This window comes from Pan troglodytes, chromosome 1 (genome assembly GCF_028858775.2).
Source record: "Pan troglodytes isolate AG18354 chromosome 1, NHGRI_mPanTro3-v2.0_pri, whole genome shotgun sequence".
Taxonomy (NCBI): domain Eukaryota; kingdom Metazoa; phylum Chordata; class Mammalia; order Primates; family Hominidae; genus Pan; species Pan troglodytes.
Genome location: NC_072398.2, coordinates 8,079,845 through 8,096,342, shown reverse-complemented (window position 1 = coordinate 8,096,342; position 16,498 = coordinate 8,079,845). Strand labels below are relative to the sequence as shown.

Genomic DNA, 16,498 nt, shown 5'->3' with positions numbered 1-16,498 from the left:
GATATATGTTGCAGAAAAATGTGCATTTTGGTCCATCATTAATGATTTACTGTTGAGTACAGTTTACAATCTTAAGTAAAATAATTCATCTCCAGAGATTTATTTACTGCTTTTGGCCACACAGCAATAAAATGATTTGGTTGTAGTGAGAAGAATTTCCCTTTACCAAGGCCATCACAGGGAGAAGGTATGGTGTTCCAGGTAAAGGATAGCATAATAGAACCATTTCAGTCAATCAACACAGTTGGTAGTCAGAGAGAAGGCTTCTTTGCAGATGTTGATAGACATATTTATGTATTTGGAAAGAATTTTCCCTTTATGGAATAGAGTTATTCGGAAGACAAAGGGTCCAGCTAAGTTTGGGAATAAGTCGATATACCTGAGTTACTTGCACAGAAATATCTCAAAGGAATTATTGTAATTATGTAATTATTGTAATTCCCTTGAGATATTGTAAGTCAATGGAAGCTGTGAAGGTTTTATTTTCCCAATCCAAAATCACCTCCAGTCCCAATAATATTCACTCCAAATATAAAATGGCAAATTCACGTGTTCAGAAGGCACTACACAGAAGCAGCACCACAAGCGACAGCTATCTAGGAAAAGAAAACAGTCCCTGGGACTAGAATATACGGCTACAAAGAAAACCAAAGCTAAAATCAAAGCATTTAGATATTGCCAATTTTGTACTGTTCCTTCGAACATTCTGGTGAAAATAAGTCAGAGCTTGTTTTTCATCTTGGTCATATCAGATGGATCCAACCACATTTAAAAACAAATCATTTCTCTAATTACTGTGGTGGTTACTAGAGGCTGGGAAGGGTGAGGGGTGATAAAGCGAAGTTGGTTAACAGGTACAAAAATACAGTTTGATAGACGGAGTAAGTTCTAGTATTCAATAGTACATTATCGAAATTACAGTTAACAATAATTGTTGTGTATTTCAAAATAGTTAGAAGAGAAGAATTGTAATGTTCCTGACACAAAGAAAAGATAAATATTTAAAGTGATGGATATCCCAATTACGCTGACTTGATCATTACCCACTTTATATATGTATCAATATATCACATGTACTGCCAAAATATGTACAACTATGATATAAGATACGATAAATTATTTCTCTACAAACACAATGAGAACTTTGTCATTGCCCAGCAGGATTTAGCTATTAGAAAAAGAATTATATTAGGCTGGGTGCAGTGGCTCATGCCTGTAATTCCAGCACTTTGGGAGGCCAAGGCAGAGGGGTCACTTGAGGTCAGGAGTTCAAGACCAGCCTGGCCAACATGGTGAAACTCTGTCTCTACTAAAAATACAAAAATTAGTCAGGTGTGGTGGTACCTGCTTGTAATCCCAGCTATTTGGGAGGCTGAGGCAGAAGGCTTGCTTGAATCTGGGAGGCAAGAGGTTGTAGTGAGCCAAGATCATGACACCACTCCAGCCTGGGCGACAGAGCGAGACTCTGTCTCAAAAAAAAAAAAAAAAGAAAAAGAAAAAGAAAAAGAAACAAAACAAAACAAGACAAAAAAGAAAATAAAAGAAAAGAAAGAGTTTTATGTCAGAGCCCAAGTGGTTGAGATTAACATTCTTTACTATTTCTAACCACTTCAAGGTGTTAATTTACAGTAAGGAAAGAGTAACAACCAATAGGGGAATATAGACTCTTTCATAGCAAGGTTAATTGAAGTGTCTATTTGACTATGTGACATCTCACTTTCCCCTCTTGTTCCGCAGCTCGATTGGCTATGTAGTTATTATGTGCAAGTTGCTTAGTTACTCAGTTCTGTCAGAGAGGATGTGTGAAGAAGATGAAAAAGAAAGGACTAGCTTTTTGCAAATTGGTCATGTCTCTTGCGGATCTAGTTAACATTTCCTGTTTTCTGCAAGAATTAATTTTTTTCCTAATGAACTTTAAGAACTACCAATATTTTTAGTATACTCTTTCTTTCTTATTTATTTATACATTATCTGTTTGTATCCTTGAATTTTCTCTGGGATGTTATAAAAGAAAAATATTACAAGCATAATTTCTGACACAATGTTTTATAACTGTTTTCAAAAGCAATCTATTTCTCTCTTAATTTCTATAGAACCCATTTTAGTCATTCCTATGATGAATGAAAAAAAATCTCACAATTAGTTGTCAGTTTCAGAAAGGAGTCTCTTATTAGAGTCTCAGAAGCATCTTAGAACTACCTAGGCGGTCTTATAGGCGTCACAGAAAAATATTCCACCTTACTTATTCTTATCTTCTTCAAACTGACTCCAAATATAATAAGCAGGGTTAAGTTATATAAGGTTCCTTAAAAGTTGTTCTCAAAAACAATTAAATGCAGACTATGTCCTCAGTAAAACTTGCATTGGCCCAGTCCATTTTACCAAGTTTGCTCCTTCTTACATGTACGACTGCCCCTGTGACAAGTTTAAGCCTATGTTAATTAATCATCTTTCCATAACACTGAGACATATTCATACAACCCTGAGAGGAATAAGGGGTAACAGGCAAGATATATTCAAATTGTGACATTTAAGGTCAACTTGACTTTAAAACTCATATACTGCTCAGTTTTCATATACGTGGCTGAAAACAAGTCATCACAGAGAACTGGTCACACTGTTAGAGGACCAAAATAGTAAAATATGAACAATTCTTCCATATTTAATGATATTAAATATAACAGGTCCTATGTCTATGCAATTGAAGTCAACATGTCACTAATTAGGGCTTCCTTTGTTATCAAACTTGCTGAGAAGAATAGAACAGTGAGAACAAAATAGCAGGAATTGAGCTCTACAGAATTAAAGACATTCTTATGAACCTTAAGACTTAAGGTCAGTCACACTCATATGACATTTGGACTATTAGACAACTCTTCTGACCTGAAATTTTGCTCTTACCAGTTGGTGATAATCCTTTGGTAAGAGAGCATGTTAAAAGTAACCAAATCAGATAAGGACTAGAAGTCAAATTTCAACAGAAGAGGGCAATGAGACTCCGTGCCTTAATTATCAACATTTTTATGATGAAGAACCTTCCTAAACTAATGAAAGATACAAGACAGAAACAGATGAAACACAGAAATGGCTGACAAGAACTCCCTATTAATTTCTGACCATTTTCTTCCCTATTAACAGTGCTTGATGATCTGGAGTGAACACCTGCCTTTTTGGCTCCTGCCAATTAGTTCAGGAAGTTCCATCTTCAAACACATTCAGTGACCTGATTTAATAGGGGCCTTTTTATTTGATCGCCGCCAACAGGCAGTCCTACAGACTTTTATAATCACAGTGGGCTGCTTTACAGGCAAGTCAAATTCCAGTTTAATGAAAACCTACATCATTACAAGGAATTGAGAAGGGAATTCTGGTTTCTTTTCTGCTATGGCTTACACTGGAAGCATAGTAACTTTCCAATGAATCCATGCAGGAGAATGGAATTCATCCAATAGGGAAAGCCTCATTTTTCTCTATGGTAGAATGGTAGAATTAATGAATATCAAGAACACGAGAACATTTTGTAACATCCTGCTGGTTAAGTATGTTTCATTCCTAGCTAGGTTAATATGGATAGGCTGGGGGCAGTGGTGGTGGATATTTCCAGAGATATTACCTGAAGTTTAACGAAACATTGGTTTTAAGCTTGTACATCATGAACTCGGGGATAGCTTCTCTCTCACACTTTATTTATTTATTTATTTATTTATTTTTGAGACAGAGTCTCTCTGTCATCCAGACTGGACTGCAGTGGCGTGATCTTGGCTCACTGCAACCTCCGCCTCCCAGGGTCAAGCAATTCTCCTGACTCAGCCTCCCGAGTAGCTGGGATTATAGGCCCGCACCATCATGCCCGGCTAATTTTTTATATTTTTTTAGTAGATATGGGGTTTTGCCATGTTGGCCAGGCTAGGCTGGTCTCAAACTCCTGACCTCAGGTGATCTGCCCACCTCGGCCTCCCAAAGTGCTGGGATTACAGGCGTGAGCTACCACACCTGGCCTCCCTCATACTTTCTTATGCACCAATCATGACCCATTTTGAAAGAGGCAGAGTGGTGGAAGGTTTGGACTTCATGTGCTGACTGGTTCTCTTTGTTAAGACTCAAATAAAACCACTGGAGTCCTATCCACTGAATGCTAGATCCCAAGACATAGCACAACGGGATTCCTGGTTACTTACAAGTGGTCTTTATGGTTCCCCAGAACATCTTCCCTTGAGCCTGCTTCCCTTGCTGCTCCAAGTGAACTAAGGCCAGAAACTAACAGCAAGCACATAGGAACTGTGGGCTCTGTGCTCCCCTCGGTGTTTCTGTTCCATAGAGGCCCATCATCTTTAGCGACTTGATTTTCTCATTCCACACACAACTCCAACAGGTATCTCATGTATTCATTGGTTTCAAATATGTGTGTGAATAAATCCCTCTGAATTTCAGACCTGTATATCCAACAGTTTCCAGGGCATCTCATCTGGTTGTTCTATATACGTTGCCTGAAAGTGAATATAGCCAAAACATATCATGCCTTCGTCATTCTCTCCATGAAGAAAGAAAGGAAGAGAGAATCTCTTGTGTTTCCCAATGTGAAAGGCATAGTGGTGCATTCATTGTCAAAGTCATACATATGGGTGACATCACTGTTGGTAGGGCCTTCTCCCTTAACTCACCTGCCCCCCTCACTTCCCGCACCACCACCCCTAATCCTCCCATTGAGTTAGTAATGAAGTCCTTCCTATGTCCTGAAAGTCTCCTGTGCATCCTATTTTTTCTTAAATCTCACTGGCCTGCCTTGGGTCAAGGCTTCATCATCTCTGCTCTAGACTACAGCCACAGTCCCCAGCCTTGTCTCCCTTTTCTACCATCTGATGTTTATTCTCTACATTTCCCCCCACCCAGAGAAATATGTTTGGAAAAAAAAAAAGAAAAACAAATACTGCTATTTCCCTGCTCAAAATTTTCAATGGCTCTTTACTCTTTTCAGGATGAAATTTGAACTCCTCCAGATTCTAACTGTTGTCTTCTGCCTTCCTCTCTGGAGTCATCTCTCTGCACTTTCCAAACACCTCATCCTGTGCAAAGGTCACGCGACAATATTTGGAGTTCCCAGAGCTCGCCAGACCCTTTCACACCTTGGAGCTGTTGCACAGGCGCTCCTCTTTTCCCTGGCTAAGTCTGACTCAGGCTTTACAATGAAGCTCTGACATCACCATCTCCAAGAAAAGCCTCTGACCCCAGGAACCTGAGTGAAATTCCACACACTCCTGCAGCCCTCTGGGTTTACCTCTATTGTGGAAATTATCTCACTTTCTTGATTTGTCCTTCTCCTCCCTAGACTGTGATCCCCTCGAGGACAGACAGCATGGCTTAATTCTCTGTATCGCTAGGCCTGACAAAACGCTCACACACAGTAGGCTCCTGAACGATGTTTAATTTATTGTTAACACATAGGATTCCACAGATCCTGAGGTACAGCAGACTTCAGATACCCACTTCAAAGAAAACAAGGGAGTAATGCCTAGGTTCTTGTTTCTATGATTTATACTGTGAATAAAATAATTTCAGAGAAGTTCCTTTATTCACTTGAACAATATTTAAAGGGCAAAAAAATTAACAAAAGGTCTTTCTAAAAATGCAAATAATTTACATTTGTTGATAAAGCCATACAATCACAAAAGTGACCATATGAATGCAAATATTCCTTCTAAAAAGTATAATTATTATTCACCCATCTAACAAATATTAATGAACCCCTCTGATGTTAGATGCTCTTTATGGTACAGGGGTTAGCAGAGTGGGTACATGGAAGCTTCCTGTAGTTTACACTATCATCTGGAAGGCGATTAATCAAATACTACTTACTGTTCATGAGTTTATAATTATAAAATGGAGGGATATACTCTGAAAGAGAAGAGTGTGGTTTTATAAAACCATATAAGAAGCTGGGTGCGGTGGCTCAGGCCTGTAACCCAAGCACTTTGGGAGGCCGAGGTGGGCAGATCACTTGAGGTCAGCAGTTTGAGATCAGCCCAGGCAACATGGCAAAACCCCGTCTCTACTAAAACTACAAAAATTAGCTGGGCGTGGCAGTGCATGCCTGTAATCCCAGCTACTCGGGAGGCTGAGGCAGGAGAATCGCTTGAACCCAGGAGGCAGAAGTTGCAGTGAGCTGAGATCATGCAACTGCACTCCAGCCTGGGCCACAGAGCAAGACTCCATCTCTCTCTCTCTCTCTCTCTCTCTCTCTCTCTCTCTATATATATATATATATATATATATATATAGAAACTGGCTTAGACCTAAGGTGAGTGGGTCTCAACTGGGCATAGGGGGAAAAGGAGGGAAAGCATTTTAGATGGAGGAAAAAGCAGAGCAGGGATAAGTCTCCATGACCAGAGTTGCCATGGAAAAGTGACCTCTATAACTAGAATCAAGAGAGCAAGAGAGGAAGTGATACCAGATGAGGTCTGAGAGGCAGGGAGGGACTGATCCAGGATGCTGCTTAAGGGTGAAGAGGATCAGAACACGCCACCAAAAAACATACCATTTTGGCATATTGATTATTCTGAGGTAAAGGCAATTGAGAAACAGAAAATGCATGAAGGGCTCTCCACCTTTCCCTTTTCTGCCTAAAAGCGGGACATAGGTAAACGTACCCCTGCCAAACCCCAAAAACCAGAGACTAAAATGAAACACAGTCAAAGCCCAGAAATCATATTTTAACCATGAACACCCCAACAATTACCCCCTGATTGACGTAATTTTCCTAAAAATCTTAAGACCCTCCAACTAAATTGATCCTCCATTTTGTATAACAAATATAATAACTAAACTTCCACCCTAATACCAATACCTTCAGCATATCCCTCTGAAAATGTGTATGTTTCTCCTGTTAATCTGTCTTTTGTTATCTTAATTAGTAAAAACCATAAACAGACCATAAGACAGAACAGGAGCACTTTGGGAGGCCAAAGCCGGTGGATCACGAGGTCAGGAGATCGAGACCATCCTGGCTAACACAGTGAAACCCGTCTTTACTAAAAATATAAAAAATTAGCCGGGCGTGGTGGCAGGTGCCTGTAGTCCCAGCTACTCGGGAGGCTGAGGCAGGAGAATCGCTTGAACCTGGCAGGCGGAAGTTGCAGTGAGTTGAGATTGCGCGACTGCACTCCAGCCTGGGCCACAGAGCAAGACTCCATCTCTCTCTCTCTCTCTCTCTCTCTCTCTATATATATATATATACATATATATACTGGCTTAGACCTAAGGTGAGTGGGTCTCAACTGGGCATAGGGGGAAAGGAGGGAAAGCATTTTAGATGGAGGAAAAAGCAGAGCAGGGATAAGTCTCCATGACCAGAGTGGCCATGGAAAAGTCACCTCTATAACTAGAATCAAGAGAGCAAGAGAGGAAGTGATACCAGATGAGGTCTGAGAGGCAGGGAGGGACTGATCCAGGATGCTGCTTAAGGGTGAAAAGGATCAGATCATGCCACCAAAAAACATACCATTTTGGCATATTGATTATTCTGAGGTAAAGGCAATTGAGAAACAGAAAGTGCATGAAGGGCTCTCCACCTTTCCCTTTTCTGCCTAAAAGCGGGACATAGGTAGACGTACCCTTGCCAAACCCCAAAAACCAGAGACTAAAATGAAACACAGTCAGAGCCCAGAAATCATATTTTAACCATGAACACCCCAACAGTTACCCCTCGATTGATGTAATTTTCCTAAAAATCTAAGAACCTCCAACTAATCCTCCATTTTTGTATAACAAATATAATAACTAAACTTCCACCCTAATACTAGTACCTTCAGCATATCTCTCTGAAAATGTGTATGTGTTTCTCCTGTTAATCTGTCTTTTGTTATGGTAATTAGTAAGAACCATAAACAGACTATAAGAGAGAACAAGAGCACTTTGGGAGGAAGAGGTGGGCAGATCACGAGGTCAGGAGATCGAGACCATCCTGGCTAACACGGTGAAACCCCGTCTCTACTAAAAATACAAAAAATTAGCCGGGCGCCTGTAGTCCCAGCTACTCGGGAGGCTGAGGCAGGAGAATGGCGTGAACCTGGGAGGTGGAGCTTGAAGTGAGCCGAGATCGCGCCACTGCATTCCAGCCTGGGAGACAGAGTGAGACTCCATCTCAAAAAAAAAAAAAAAAAAAGAGAGAGAGAACAGGAAAACTTTTTTTCTTCCATAGGGATCTTGTTTGGAATTTCGGTCTTAATCCTAAAATCAAAGATGGATTTTAATTGGACAGGTTTGCAATTCAAAAATAGTAGTGTGGCTGCCCTTTGGAGAAAGGCAGGATGAAGTGCAGAGTGAATGTGGAGACTAGTTAGGAATCAATGAGATAGTTCAGGTAAGCGGAGATAAGATTTTGCAGTAGAGAAATACAAGCATACATGGTCCAAGCTAAGCTGACAGCACTTGTGGATGCAACAGATATGAGAAGAGGGGGATAAGAAGAGTCAAGGCGACCCCGGCATTTCTGGCATGTGCAATTTTTACTGAGGCAGAAACCAGGGAAGGGGCTGAGGGTAAGACAATGACTCTCATCTTGGACATGTGCAGTTTGAGACTTCTTTGACATACCCAAGCGAAAATACTGTATACACAGTTGAATTTACTGGAGTTCAGAGAAAAGGTCTGAATTAGAAACATATATTTAGAAATATTTAATTTAAGCCATGAGATGGATGGCATTGCTTTGAGAAAAAAAAAAGTAGAGTGAGATTTCCATTGATGTGTTGCTATTTCAATTACCTTGTAAATAGTCTAGTTTATTATTATCTTATCCTATTAATTGTTCTTCCACTCTTTCTCCTTCACTGGGTTCTCTGAATTATAGAATTTATGCAGAAAACAAACTTGGAGATAATCAGATATAATCTCCAAATTTTACAGGTGAAAAAACTATAGTGGGTTACTCAGGATCACACTGCTCCTTAGAGGTAAAATGAAGACAAAAGCTCAGGTGTTTTTGATGAGTACTCCACAGGACTACATCTGGAACAGGAGCATGTTGGGAGATGAATGTAAGAGTCCCAGGTACCCAGAATCCTACCAATTCTGACATGCGTGTGCTTGTCATAATGAAACAACACAGGACATCATGTGAAGGACAACTAACATGGGGTTACCCATGAGGTGGTGAGAAACAGAATGGGATTTTGCCTCAAACCCACTGTGGTTTACATATTAGTAAACTGTTCAAAATGGGGCCAAAAGCTTGAACTCTCTGACCCTCTATTTCCTTCTCTAGGAAATGGAGAAAAGCAATAATTCCTTGAAGTGTTGAAAGGAATAAAATGAATGTATTTAAAGCCACTAACCACATAGAAGGTTTCCAAATTACTAATATTTTCCTCCAAAGTAAAGAAAAAAAAATAGATGTCATCAAAATAATAAAGCTGGCCGGGCACTGTGGCTCACGCCTGTAATCTTAACACTTTGGGAGGCCGAGGCAGGTGGATCACGAGGTAGGGAGATCGAGACCATCTTGGCTAACACGGTGAAACCCCGTCTCTATTAAAAATGCAAAAAATTAGCCGAATGTGGTGGCAGGCACCTGTAGTCCCAGCTACTCGGGAGGCTGAGGCAGGAGAATGGCGTGAACCCAGGAGGCGGAGCTTGCAGTGAGCTGAGATCACGCCACTGCACTCCAGCCTGGGCGACAGAGCGAGACTCCGTCTCAATAAACAAACAAACAAATAAATAAATAAATAAATAAAAAAGCTGGCCAGATGCAATGGCTCGCATCTGTAATCTTAACACTTTGGGAGGAAGAGACATGAGGATCTCTTGAGTCCAGGAGTTTGAGACTAGCCTGGGTAATGCAGTGAGACCCTATCACTACAAAAAGTTTAAAAAATTAGCCAGATGTGGTGGTGCATGCCTGTAGTCCCAGCTACTTGGGAGGCTGAGGCAGGAAGATTGCTTGAGCCCAGGAATTTGAGTGCTTGAGCCCAGGAATGGAGACAGCCATGACTGTGCCACTGTGCTCCAGCCTGAATGACAGAATGAGACTCTGCCTCAAACAAACAAACCAAAAAACCAACTTTATTATTTAAAAAAATCTCAAGGGCTCATTGAAATTATTTGGAAACATTAAAATATTTTTTAAAATATTAAAAAAGCAATTATTCCGGTCATCAGGGTTTAAAGCCTATTTATTATATAATGCACCTAAAATTTATAAAGCACCCATGATTATGAATCAAAACATCTATATCCAAATAGTATCTGATATTATTATACTGTAATGTATTTTCTAGAATACAGCACACAAGAAACCACGTGCTATTTCAATATCTTGTTAAGCAAGTGAAAATCTATGTTGTCAGTTTTAATTCACTCAAATATGCCTGTAGCCAAGGTAAATGGTGTAGTTTAAAATAGTACCACAAATGAAGCAACTATCTTACAAATGTAAAATTAATCATTTCCTCTTTTATTCATAAACTTTTATGCTTCATCTGGATTTGGATCTCTATTCTTCTAAAATTTAGAGTTTTAAGTACAAAGGATTTTTTAGCTGGTATGAGTGTTATAGTTTGCTTTACCAAAGATTTTCAGATGAGAGAATGAATAAACATTGTAAGTTACAGGATATGAATTCCAGGGAAAGAGCTATCATGCAAGAATAAGACTTATGGATTTCATTTACAGAAAATCTTCAGCAAAATCTACAAATATATTTTTAGCTATATAGTTATTTTTTCAATTTGAAGACATAATGGTGTTAACAGTGACTGAGCACTTTTATGAAACTCTCATGGAATAATATTTGAACTTCATCTTTTATTTTCTATTGTGGTAGAGCACTTGTTCAAAGCCAAGATGTATATCCCCACCTGAATGGGGCAGATTCCGGGCAAAACCACTCCTTACCACAAAGCAGACACTTCTCAGATGCCTCTTCAGGATTTATTCCTCACCTGCCTTCAAAATATGACTTGAAGCAATTTACAATATAGCCCCCAACAAACTTAAAAGAACAACAATAAAAGATAGAAAAAAAAAATTAGAAGACAAAGAAAGGCAGATATGTCAGGGATGAATCACATGAGAAAAAGAAAGAATGGAACATTAAATTTAGCAGTGAACTTCTTGGCAACCACAGAAAAAAGGAAAAGAAAAATACAAGTTATACATTATTGTTTTTAAAAAGGAAAAAGTCAAGTTTATCTTCAAAGACACAATTTTTTAGTAGTTTATTATAAAATACATTTATTTTATTGTTTTTTTCATTAGAAACTTAGAGAGCATGAAGGAAATGTCTTTTAGTACAATTTCGCAGAAATCACAAAATAAGATACAAATAATCATCTATCTGCCTGCTCTAAAGGCTTTGATACTATTATACTCAAACTTCTTAAAGGTTTTTTTTGTAGTTAAGGACAGACAATTCAAGTTCTTTGTTGAAGATGAGATTACAAAGTTATAGCCTTTAAACAGTTCTGTTCCTACACCTGACTTTTTTAACCTCTGCTAAAGGAAATTACCTTGGTTCCTCATACAAGTTAGTTACACGTTTATTGCTAATGTATATGTAATCTATTTCTCCAGCAATGGTAAAATGCTAGCCCACAAAACCCAGTATAGTTACTGGAACATAGTGAGTATTTGATCAATGTTCATTGCATTGAATTAAAAATATAAAGAAAAACATAGTCAGCATGCATCTAAGACCAGCAGACACCAATCCTATATTTTTAAAATCAGCTTAAAAATACATATTTCTATAATCTGAGCTTAATATTTAATCTAGGGGAAAAAAGAAATAAAATAAAGTAAAATAAAAACAAAAATTATAGATTCCCTGGTTCCATCTCAGCACTAATGAATTAGAATATCTGTGGTTTGCATTTGAAATCTGCATTCCTAAGACCTTCTCCAGAGAATTTGTTGCAGCCATACTCCAGAGTGGCATTTCATCAATCCCAAATATTCTCCTTTTATAACATTTTTTATGTACACTCCTTTTTTTTTTTGCAACCATAAATACTTTGTGTCCAATACATGTGCTATGGGGGATGACTCCTAGGTATAATTAGAAGAAATATTGAGATGGGAAAAGTTTAAACTAGAAAAGGGAAGTCGAAGTCGAAAACATAGTGAAACAAAAGGTAGATGTTTTACTGTGGAGGACTGAAGGAGATGAAGAAACCAGAAGGAAGTTTGTGCAGATTGCTGGACTGTGCCTGAGGACTGGGGCAAGAGCTGCAAAGCTACCAGTAACCCAGTACTCTCTGCCTTATCTTCTCTGCTTCTCCTTCCTTACATGCTTCACTGTTCTCAACTGCAGACAGGCTTCCTTTGCTGCTCTCTGCATAGGGGCATTACCCAGCCCCTAGGTTACATTGCCTCAGTGCCAGACATACATAAACACACACACATACGCACACACACAGAGTCACACACACACTTCACCAAAGTTCTGGGAATCTCAACAGAAGCCCAGGGGAGAGAGCTGTTAGCCAAATTCTATAATATACATACACCACTGATCTCATTCCCTGGCCCTGAGACACCAGGTCACATACAACCTGTGCAGCTGCCTGAGCTATCTCTGCAGCTGAGAAGGCACTTCTGGAGAAAAAGGTAATGCTGTGACTGGATCCACTCAAGGACATTTCTCATCTCAGAGTTCAAGGAAATGGCATAGAGGAATTATCCAAAGATACTGTCCTATGGTCTTGGGACTATGGAAACGAGGAGGTTGAAATCAACAACTCTAAAATCAAAAAAAAAAAAAAAAAAAGACAAAGAAAAGTCTTAGATGTTTCACTGGACAAAATGCATTTAGCAGGAAAAACAAAAACAAAACACAAACCCTATTATTAGGTAGATTATATTTGTCATTGCATTCTTTGACATGATCTGGGTCTGGATTGCAGATGTTGCAGGGGGAATTGGATTATAGCATCACTTTCTCAACACAGCTGTTTTCACTTGAGGTGGATATGGGCATTACTTGGCCACCATGACCTATGTTTTCCTTTGAAGCATGGGAGTTGTCTGGTGGAGTTGGGTAGTGTTCATTCTCCCACAAAGCTGTTGACAGCTATCAATCTTAGGGGCAACAGAGACTCTCAGCTTGGGAGTAAAGGAAGGAGAAAGAACTAGATTATTCTTCCTAACTGCTTTTTCCTTCCCCAAGTAAAATTTTTTTTTAAAAAGTCATTAGATAGACTGGGGTGGCCTTGATTGAGGCCAGACTGCAGAGATGATTACAGCCCTTCAAAGAAAAAGATCGGCACAAGCAAGGTGGCCACTGATCCCAGAGCTCTCAATAAAACAAGCATGCTCCCCGGAGCTGCCCAGCTTCTCTGGGTGCATTTTAAGGCAATATGTCTTAAACTTTAGTGCACAAATTGCGGTTCTAATTTAGTACATCTGGGGGTGGGTCCAGATACTATATTTTCTTTTAAAATTAACAAATAATAATTGTACATATTCATGGGATACATAGTGATGTTTTGATACAAATAATGTATGATGGCTGGGCTCATGCCTATAATCCCAGCACTTTGGGAGGCCAAGGCAGGAAGATCACTGGAGCCCAGGAATTTGAGACTAGCCTAGGCAACATGGTGAGATCTTGTCTCTACCAAAACAAACAAACAAAAAATTAAAAATCAACCAGGCGTGGTGGCAGGTGCCTGTGGTCCCAGCTACTTGGGATGCTGAGGCAGGAGGATTGCTTGAGCTCAGGAGGGTGAGGCTGCCACGTTTGCACCACTGCACTCCAGCCTGGGTGACAGCAAGACTGTCTCAAAAAACAAAACAAAACAAGAAACAAATAATGTATGGTGATAAATAATGAAAAGTGAGAAATGATAAACATTTATCCTTTTTGAGTAATTAACATATCCATTATCTTAAATATTTATCATTTCTTTCTGTCAGGACGGCTGAATGTCCTCCTAGCTATTTGAAGCTACACAATATATTATTGTTAACTATAGTCATTCTACGGTGGCATAGAACACTGGAACTATGTGGCTGTAATTTCGCATTCTTTAACACATCTCTCCCTGTAAGTTTCCAAGTGATTCTGATACTAACAGTCCATGGAAGTAATGAGGCTTTAAGGAGCACAAATTGGTAACTTGAGAAAGTTAGATTTACAACATTTGCCATCCTTCCTTCCGTGTGGAACAGTCCATAGCAAAGATTGACTCCAGTCTGCAACAACTGCACTACCCTCCTTTCACATATGGCAGGACTTCATCACAATGGTTTCTGGTTCTACTAAGGGCAATAAAGTCAGCGGATTCCTTGTTTCATTAGAAGCTCTGCAGTAGACCATGAAACATGCTCAGGGAGAGAAGGGGGAAGCTGAAAGAGCTGGGAAAGCCAGCAGTCCATTGCGAGTTGGGCCACAAAAGAATAGAGGAATTAACAATCCCCACAGATTATAAGAAAAATCTGGGGAGGGATATTAACTAGAAAAGACTGAAAACTTCTAGTAAAGTGAATGGAGCTTGAGAACATTATAATTTGGGAATATTAATATAAAGAAGCTGATAAGTGCTAGACATAATACTAGATATACCAAGTAAATCCACGACAAAGCATCTAATTGAACCTACGAGGCAGAGCGCGCCTGCAAAGTTTCCAGGGAACATAAAATGATTACTTGGACCTAATTACATTAACGTGAAAAATGTCATTGATATTCTCTTTATTGAATAGCTACCACTGTTATTTTACAGCAGTGAACATTAAAACAATTATCAGAGATTCCCAGGTTAATTCTCAATCTGTATGTCCAATCTTATTTTTCAATTAAAATCTTAATGTTGTCAACCAAGAATTCTTCCAACAGCTTGCTGATGAGATATTTGCTATCTGAAGAACTCAATCAAAAATTTTAGACTCCACTAGAGTGGGTATCACAAAATTGTAGCCAAACTTAATCAGATGAGCAAAGTTTTTTGTTTAGCCTATGTATTTTCATAATTCCTGAATTAGAATGCCTCTAAGCAGGCCATACACAGTTGAACTGACCACAGTTCCCAGTGCAGGATGGCAACGTAGTGCATTTATCTGCCCGAATTCTAAAGGAGATAAGTTCATCCCTTTCATTAGCTCATCAATATATATATGAGTAACATTTTTATATGTGTGTTTAGATGTGGAGTTAACTCTGAATCCTTGACCAAATGGAGCTTAAGGTTTAGCCAGGGATATAAGACATATGCAAAATAACTCTAAGACAAAGTGGAGCATACAAGAGATGCAAAAACCAAGGTCTTTGAGAGCACAGAGGCAAAAGCTTCAGGAGAGTTTTCACCAGTGAGCTCTCTGAACTGACTACTGAAGAATGGATGGAATTTAACAGGCAGACTGGCCTGTAAGTGGGACGGTGAGGAGAGGAGAAATGGAGTGAAGCCACAGATGTAAAAAGTGCAAGGCATCATTAAGAAAAAGCAAGAAACTAGAACGAAGTGGGCATAAGAGGGAGTAACAGGGAAAAAAGAAGACACATTTCGTTAGAACAAAATGTCATTCCACAGTAGCTCTCCTCAGCTCCAAGCTCCCTCTCTTCTCTCTGACAGCAACACAGATCTCAAACCCCAACGCGGAGGCCTGCTTCCCTGTTATTCCTGTCCTGATCTCTACCCTCTTCCTAGGCTTGACAGCTTCCTGATCATGAATCTTCTCTTGATCCTGGTCATGAGGAAGCAGCCTGCAACCCTTGTACAGGAATCCCTTGAAGCACCCTTCCCACCCACACTCAGCATCAGCCACCTTCTTCTCCCTCCTCGCTGCTGAGGCTTCGGGCTGTCTGATCTCACCTCTTCCCTAAGCTGTGCCAGGCCATGCCCCCCAGCACATCCCAGGCCCCAAAACTGGCACTTTCACTGCCCCCTGGAGTCAGAGCACAGATGCTTAGCTTATGACTCTTACTTGTGTCTTGGGTTTCTCCAGTCATTGCCAATCAAATCCGTGGGGGTTCCTCATTTTGGATAATGATTCTTTCATCTCTCAGTCTCCCCATTTTAAAATAAACCAACAACAACAAAAAAATGAAATCCATTGGGCTATGTCTTTTATTCTGCATGCCTAGTTATTCACTAAACCCTCACGCTCTTTCCTCTCTATTCCTTCAGCCCTTGGATATCAGGACCTGGGCACCCAAACCTGTTCCTGCAACAGCCTTACCCTTGTCACAGTGCTATTGCCCTTACTGAATGCCAATTTATTCCGAGCACTTTCATCACAATATCCTCTGCCAAAAATTTTAAACGTCTCCATATTTCCCCTTTTATCAGAATTAGATTCTTTGGCTAGCTTTCACAGACCCTCATAACCTGACCCAAGTTCTCTACAGTTTGATCACTGCCGAGTTCGGTGAGCACAGTTGGTGGTGACAGCAGTCTTGAGAGAGTATGGCTCTTCCTCATCTTTCAAACAGCTCACCACTGCTCTGTAGAAACCCTTTCCTTACTCCCCATCAGTCAGGAAAAAGAAATCATTGATTTTTTTC

General features: G+C 39.7%; 1 protein-coding gene across 11 annotated transcripts in view; it reads right to left on the bottom strand.

Moving 5' to 3' along the window:
• The window catches only part of RGS7 (regulator of G protein signaling 7), a 599,504-nt gene that overhangs the window by 313,724 nt on the left and 269,282 nt on the right, over nucleotides 1–16,498 (bottom strand). The gene's annotated exons all lie outside the window — the stretch shown is intronic.